This window comes from Neodiprion lecontei, chromosome 2 (genome assembly GCF_021901455.1).
Source record: "Neodiprion lecontei isolate iyNeoLeco1 chromosome 2, iyNeoLeco1.1, whole genome shotgun sequence".
In the NCBI taxonomy this organism is placed as follows: Eukaryota; Metazoa; Arthropoda; class Insecta; order Hymenoptera; family Diprionidae; genus Neodiprion; species Neodiprion lecontei.
This window is the reverse complement of record NC_060261.1, coordinates 40,522,697-40,530,522: the sequence shown is the minus strand read 5'-3', so window position 1 is coordinate 40,530,522 and position 7,826 is coordinate 40,522,697. Positions and strand designations below refer to the sequence as shown.

At 40.5% G+C, this 7,826-nt stretch overlaps 1 protein-coding gene across 4 annotated transcripts in view; it reads left to right on the top strand.

Annotated features, from left to right (window-relative positions):
• The first annotated feature begins 66 nt into the window (after positions 1 to 66).
• LOC107225549 (voltage-dependent calcium channel gamma-5 subunit) overlaps positions 67 to 7,826 on the top strand; it is a 77,772-nt gene continuing 70,012 nt past the window's right edge. For 2 of the 4 annotated variants that reach the window (XM_046730882.1, XM_046730879.1), the window contains exon 1: positions 5,022 to 5,555. The gene's annotated coding sequence lies outside the window, so the exon portion shown is untranslated. Of the gene's footprint in view, positions 268 to 1,414; positions 1,604 to 5,021; positions 5,556 to 7,826 lie in introns of those variants that run through there. The other 2 variants (XM_046730880.1, XM_046730881.1) reach the window with 2 other exon arrangements.

Genomic DNA, 7,826 nt, shown 5'->3' with positions numbered 1-7,826 from the left:
CCCTGGAATCAGCTTGTGAAGTAATACGGTGCCTATTGAAGATGAGACTTCGTCGAAGCAAGAAGATATTAGTGCCAAGGAGTTCTGAATCAAACAAGTATGCTATTCAAGTCGGCGCCGTCGATAGTTTCAGATAAAATTGATAAGATATTGATTTATCAAAATTATTAAATAAAATCTGAGTACTGTTCGTCGGTATATTTGTTGGTCGATATTTACTTCCAAGTACCACGAAAGCGTCGAGATCTTGAAACTGCGAGGAACCAGGTACCAGAATACAAAATGATTATTCATACTTTCCTGTCAAAATTCACTAAGTGATAACTTATAATTTTCTTCAGTTTTTCTTTTGTTGAGAAATTTCGTCAGTAGACTCGTGCAATACGTTTTACAAACGAATATTTTTTATCAATATCTATTCTCTGTAATAAATCACGATGCAAGACTTACTGCGTCGTTATGTTCAAAGTTTTTTTTTTTTTTTTGTTAGTGTTATTTTAAAACCGATTAAAAAGCGTTATTCTCACTCTGAACAAAAAAAAAAATCGACCTGACACCTGATTCATGTAATGTTAAAATGGTAGAACAAAAAACATGTAACACACGTCAGGGGTAACCGAGCAGCTTCCTTTTCTTACTCGGTTCCTTTTCGGTGGGTGTAATTGTTGTTGCCGTTGTTGCACAAACACCCTTCACCTCTTTTGCACAACGCCGCATGATCTGAATAACAAAAGGTTCCACCGCATGGGCAGAGACCGAATAAATATGTCGAGTGAATTGTAGGAGTGACGGGAGGCGGTTGCCATTTTCCGCAAAAATATTTCCCCCATTCATGATCCACGCTGACAAGAGTGAGCGATATTCGCCGTATGCCAATAACCCCGCGGTACCGTAAACGAGGAAAAAAGTTTTTTGGGGGAGTACAGAGAGGGAGTCAAGGGAGGACAAGCGTAAAACGCTAAATTCCCCAAACTTCTGTGCGGGGGGCGCATGCTGACAACAATAAACCCTGATTCCTATTCCTACGCGTATAATATTTATTTATCTGTCGAACGTACCACCGAAAAATGTCATTCAATTCTGGGAATTTTCGCGACCGAGAGATCGAATGTAAATTGAAAAAATTAGCATCCGCGTGTGGTGTATAATAAACCGCTGGGGGTAGATGCGGTATCGGAGAATCAGAAATCGATGGATCACGTATGGCGGAATATTTTTTTCGGCTCATCCGATGCAACGCCTTACAAATTATTATATTCTTGTTGCTGTATTTCAAAAAACTATCACAGATCATCGGGTCTTTACGATTTTTAAAGCACACTTCGTTACGCTTGACGTTGACGAAATTTCAACCCGAAGAGTAGAAGTATAACGTTCTCCAAATTATACCAATAATGTTTACCTCTAATTACAGATTTTCATCTATCGAATGATCGATTATCTAACCCAGAAGTTTTCTGTAAAAGTCGCCGTTCAGCGCCAGGAGATAGGCAACCGGATCTACATTCCGTATACCTGGCATTCAATGCGTAATCTATTGTTGCCTATTTACCGGCGTTGAGTGGCAACTTTCACGGAAACTACCCGATGCAGCACCGAAACAGTGAGTTTTCATTTTTCTCACGTACCGGTAAGAGTTATTAATTCTCGTCAAGTTGGCGCGGTGCAGCGCCATTGCAACATAACAAGCCTGTGTTTCACGTCTTGTATACATTTCTCTGCGTTCTGTATTTTTTAGTCTTTCCACATTTTATCACGGCAGCTTTTCACTTTACCGCTTTCAGTTTTACGACGTGCCAGCAATATTTTCACAAGGTGTGGCACAACAGCTTGGCTAGTTCTCAGTTGGCGAAGCTGAAGGGGTACAACAGAAAAAAACAAAGTAAACAAAAAAAAAAAAAACAAAAAAAAAAAACAAACGATAAGAAAAAGGCAACGGAACAAAGTGCAACAAAGAAAATACGTTACCCTGCATTTTATCGACTTTGCTGCGGCACTGATGAGTTTTCCCTCCGGATTGCACCGGGGTGGTAAAAAAAAAAAAAAAACTGGCTCTCATTTATCCTTTGCACCGGGCTCTCCAGTCAATCCTCAACTTACCGAAATCAATTCCGTCCGAAATTGAGATTTACACGTATAGCTGGCTCACCGTTGGACAAATGGAACTGAAAATGTTGCAATCCTTATCAAACTCGGGCCTGAGCTATTCCTACGGTATACGTACAAAATAAAAGCGAATCACAACCAGGATCATGTGTTTCATCAAAAACCGGAAGTCCAAAAATGACGTAACATTACCGTGTACGAAATATAGTTTTTCCAAAATCCAGCTTGGAGAGCAACGAGCAATCTTCGAAACGTAATAAAATCGAGAACTTTCGGGGGTGGGGGATGGAAATGGAAAATTGTTAGCGTAAGGGAAAAGGTGGGAAAGGTTTTCATCGCATGGATCAGTAAGAATGTACGTGCAGGTGTGGTTGTACGAAAATCGGTGGTGTTGGTGGGCATTCGGGGCTTATGCCGCATGGTCCGCATGGCCTAGGGAAGGGTGCCGAAGTGTTAATTTCATCGGGAACCACCTAGTCGGCAGAATCGGGCTGCGGGCCGGGCTGCAGGAAGCGCCGGTGTGCTGTATGGCGAAGGGGTCTCACGTAGCGGGCGGAAGTGGACTCCAATCTTGTAAATAACAAACGTGAACGCGACCCCTCGCGATCCGTGCTGCCAATTGCCACCCTGGTAACCAACCCAGCTGACCCGAACGACCCGCACTTATTCGGCAACCCCCACCCCTTCCATCAACCTAATGCAACCCGACCGATTTCGGACCTACGGAGTTGGAAATATTCAGGGCATGGTGTAACCGCCTCGCGAAATTCCGATGAAGAGAATTTTATTGTTAGTAGAATTTTACGATGGGAAAGACTGTTAAATATCGGCATGGCGATTTTTCTATCAAGGAAGTTGGTTGTAGGCCAGTGATCCATACTTTCGATTAAATTTTTTTACGCGGTAGTCGTGGATCTCTCAAAATAGAAGATGCACGTGTTATAAACGAAAACGTTTACACTCGTTTTTGTGCTTCGTTTTAAATCGTTTCAAAATTATTGAAAATCCAGTAGATTTGATTAGTTTTAACTTCACGCGATGGTCCGTTTTATTTAAAAGACTATTTTCGACAGGTTAATAGATTAGAGTTTTGAGGCTATCGATGTTGAACCATCGTTGTGTCTACACTTTTGCTTATAATTTTAGCATTCCCGATTTTTGAATTTTTGAAGAGGTTTTCATAGCTAATGAATACGATAAATTTGACAAATACTCAGCGTACGACTATCTTGAATAAACAAAATTAATGAAAAGTCGCGCTTTTTGGCTAACCTCCAACTAATCTTCATAGTCTGATTACTCAGAACCCAGAATTAGAGATAAATAGTGTGAAGTTTGAAAATGACAACGGAAAAACAAAGAGGAAACTTAGATAGACAATGCTAGAAGATACTTATCAGTTATCAGTTTAAGCTTCCGATAAAAATGTTTCATTATAACAAGGGCGACTTCATCATTTCTTAGCGAACTTCCGGCTGAATAGTAACGAATAAAGGGATAGTATGAATTCTGAATCCGAGAAGTCCTTGATATCCAGTAAAATTTTTATATATCCATAGTATTTCTTGATGCAGTAAAAATCTTTCATTGCTCTTTCTTTACTGCAGAGGATAATTCCACGAGGAAGGGATTAAAGCCGGATTGATCATTCGAATAGAATCACTACGAAGACTAGGTATATGCATAACGCGTTAAGTCGGCGAATATTGAATACAGATATCGGACATGATCGGGCTTCTCGGATTCTCAAGAATAACCCGACAATTTCATTTCATTCTTAATCTTATTAAGCGTGACGGAGCCTGGAAGGCGGCGCTAGAAAATTTTCAATTATATTTATTCCATTTTTTAAATTACAATCTTATTCCAAATTACCAATCGGCGTGAAACCCGAAGCCTGCAACCTTGGCTAGCATGTGTTTGAATATTTAATTTGCACTGCAGGAAGTTGCGCGGCAAATATGAGCCAGACTAACGCTCAGACAAAAACACTATTCCATTCTTTCACGGTCTCTAGCATCTGACAATTCATTCCTTTACATTCTCAAAATTAAACGCAGCTTCGAAAAAAACGCAGAGAAATTAACCGTCGAGCTAACATAAGAACCAAAACGTAAAAACCGACCAGCAGAAAGGTGATTTGTTTTACCGATTGAAAGGATCAATTTTCTCACAAGACGTTTAAAAAATGATGGGAATTTCTTCAATTTTCGGGGATGATTCGAAGCCGTGAAATTCGCTCCCTTTATCCCGGTTTAATCGCGGTTTCGCGATAAGCTTCATGCGAACGCGTGCGATTCGCGGCAAGAAATATCCGGGGAAGTGGATCAGGGCTGCAGGCACCTGCAGATCGGCAGCTTGGCAGCGACGAGTAGATATGCAGAACGGTAACGGAGAAAACTCACCCTCGGGGCGAACCCCTTCCTTCTTAACGCGGCGATGGGCAAGGGCGGTTTGGCGCTTGCGCCGATTCGAAGAGGGACGGAAACGATGAGGGAGGATGAGGACGGGGAGGAAAAGTGAGGGAAGAGAGGAGTTCGGGACAGTAGGACGTCGGGCGTCGACCGGTAGTCGGACCTTCTGCTTCGGCCCGGTTGCCCACCCTCGCGATCGAGGATCTCGTGGAGTTTTGCCGAGCTGAGAAACGTGGAGCGCGAGAGAATCGAGCCTCGTCAAGAATTACCTTTTTTCGATTCCACCCGGATCCGTCGAAACTGTAACCCGATGTTCTTGTAACGTGCGTTAGAGTGAAAAAAATTTTACCGGGATTGCAATTAAGCCTTAAAACAGAGACCAAGGAGGATGTAAATAAGGGAGGAGAGGAGAGGTTAAAAAATTTAATGAAATCAGGACCGGTGATGGATTGTACTATAAGTCAAAGTTGATACCTGCACACGTGTGTCAATGTTTGCGTGATCAATTGGGGGCTGGAAATATAACGTGGGGTGGTTCGGTTTAAACGTCCGGAAATATGAGGAGCGTGAAAACATCGTGTGGCAGTTGGTAATAAATTGGACTAGTTTAAATTAACGGTTGTTTATAGGTTGAAGAAACTAAATAAACGAGATAACGTGTAGAAGATTGAATGTTTGTCGATAGAGTAAACAAATCAAAGCCAGGCTAAGCTGAAATGAATAAACAAAGAAACGTGGAAGACTGTAATTAGCAACCGGTGAATAATCTATTGTGAAATTATCGTTCTTTTGAATCGTCACTGAGCATTTTATATTATTTATTAAATATTTACCGTTAACGTCTGCAAGACAGGCACTTACGGCGTTTGAGGGAAAAATGATATTAAGAAGGCAAGGAAAATAAAGCAACGAAACCTCATTTCCATCACTGTCAAAAGTGATGTTGATAAATAATGTTTGCGATAATGTGCCGCCTCGTGTAACAACGCAAGGATCGTGCCTGCAGCACCGAGAAAGGACCTTCAATTAAAGTAGGTAGGTACTTGGATTACATGGAGATACGAGACTCGGTGTAACCATGCAATTTGGCGCCGTTTCAAAAAATTTTGTCGAGGATGAGGTGTGTGACAAAAATATTTCACTCCGGTACTTTAAATCCGATATTTCTGCATTATTTTAATCGGAACATCTGGATTTGGAACGGTTTGCCAATGCACAGGAAAGAGAAAGCGCCGCGCACATGTTAATGTCGTTTGTCAATGACTCAGTGCTTCGGGAGGATCTGAATTTCAGATTTTTTGACATGCCGCATCAAGGAAAAAGCTTGCATGAATTTATGAATACTTTTTTCACGCATGTCACGATTGAATATTCTGTACATAAAAAGACACAAATAAAAATGGTTCGTGTTGTCACTTTATCAAGAGATATCCTTACGCGTATTTGAGGAAAAAAAAATCAATCACGAATATCTACGAATCCTAAAGTAAATGAATATTCAAAAATTTTAGTAAATTTGTCGCAAGCTCATGGATTAAATTTGCATAAATCGAACTTGATACTCCTTTCACTTCGCTAATCATGAACGAAAACACGGTAATTCAACTACACCGAGGGAAAGAAATCGTCGTGGAAGTTATAAAATTGGTAGAAAATCTCGTCGATTATTGAAGTCGAGCTTGCATGTGCATTCTGCATGGCCATTGTGCACAGCGCTATGAGTACGTGTAACATACATTGAGTGGAAACTGTATACGAGCTTTTGGTAACGGTTAATAAAGACTCGGGCAGGTAGAAAACAATATTGGCAATTACACTGAAATGGTGAGAATGCAATGTTGAATTATTTAGCCGGATCATTGGACCCGAAGGACTGACCGAATCGAGCGTGCGTTAAAAACAGTAAAATCATGTCAACCGCGAGAAATTCGAAACCAAGCTCGTTCGAGGCATCGGCGAGTGTAAAACGTTAGAAATGAAAATAAAATTGAAATATGCTTTGATCAAAGTTCGGATCTTCTTTCTCGATTTAACCGTCATTTTTGTTTGTTCATCCATATGAAAATGATCCTGCAAAATTTAATTAAAAATACATATGTATAACATGCTGCAGAAAAAAACATCAACGAGTTATCGGAACGTGTGGTTTTAAATGAAAGGACGAATATAAATATTTATAAATACTGAAAATAATTGAGTTTTATTACCGAATGAGATTTACAGCGAGGGAAGGGGAGGGGGGGGGGGGGGGGGACTTTAATTTGCTTGAATTGAGATTGACAATTTATTGCTTTTCACCGATTGATGCATAGCGTTGCAGATTGTTGCAAAAGCAGAGATACACGTTATAAAACTGGGAAATAGTTGTGATTTATCGGATAGCTACGGAATAACTATATCCCATATGCTGTTGTGAGAGTATGTATGTACCTGTACCAATCCACTATTCAAATTCCGTACAACATATCTGGGTACAATCGACCCATGGAAATTTCATGATGCTACGGGGAAAAAAGTAAATGATAGCAAATAACAATCGCAACTACAATAATCTTGCATACATTTGTTAGGGTGAATGTTCGCATTTTTTATTTTTACGTCAGCCTCTGATTTACCGATTTCACGCATCAAAAATCAAAACCGCTCTCACGAACCATTCGCTATGCATATATTGCTGAATTGAAAAATGAATTTAACAATATTTTCTAACGCATCAATGTTTGAATAGTGATTTCGAATGGTGACCAAATAACGAAGAGCGTTTCAATTGTAGTCAGGGGAAGAAATTATCCCGACTAAATAATCAGCAATAAAGTTGTTATTCGAACATTCGCACCTCTCTCTCTCTCTCTCTCTCTCTCTCTCTCTCTCTCTCTCTCTCTCTCTCTCTCTCTCTCTCTCTCTCTCTCTCTCAGGGCCGCAATGGCGCGTACCTACATAAATAAGTTCGGTCGTTGAAGGGAGGGTAAGAGAGTCTTACGAGTTGGGGTGTACCTACCTTACGCATCACGGAGATGATAAAATATGTCGCGAATGTCTGAGGTAGGTTCATTGGGTACGTATACACCGTATTACCCGATAAATATACACGCAACGAGCGAGATGAAAATGGAAAGTGAAGTGAGTAAAATAACGTAAAACAAGAAGAAGAAGAGAGGGAAAGCGAATAGTGAAGAAAGAAAAAGAAAATTGAGAATGAGAAACAAAAATGAAAAGACGAAGTAGGTAAAAAATGCTTCGCGAAATATATTTCTCAAGAGATATCGGGGGTATTCATCACGCGACGCGGTCCCTCTTTGATCATAA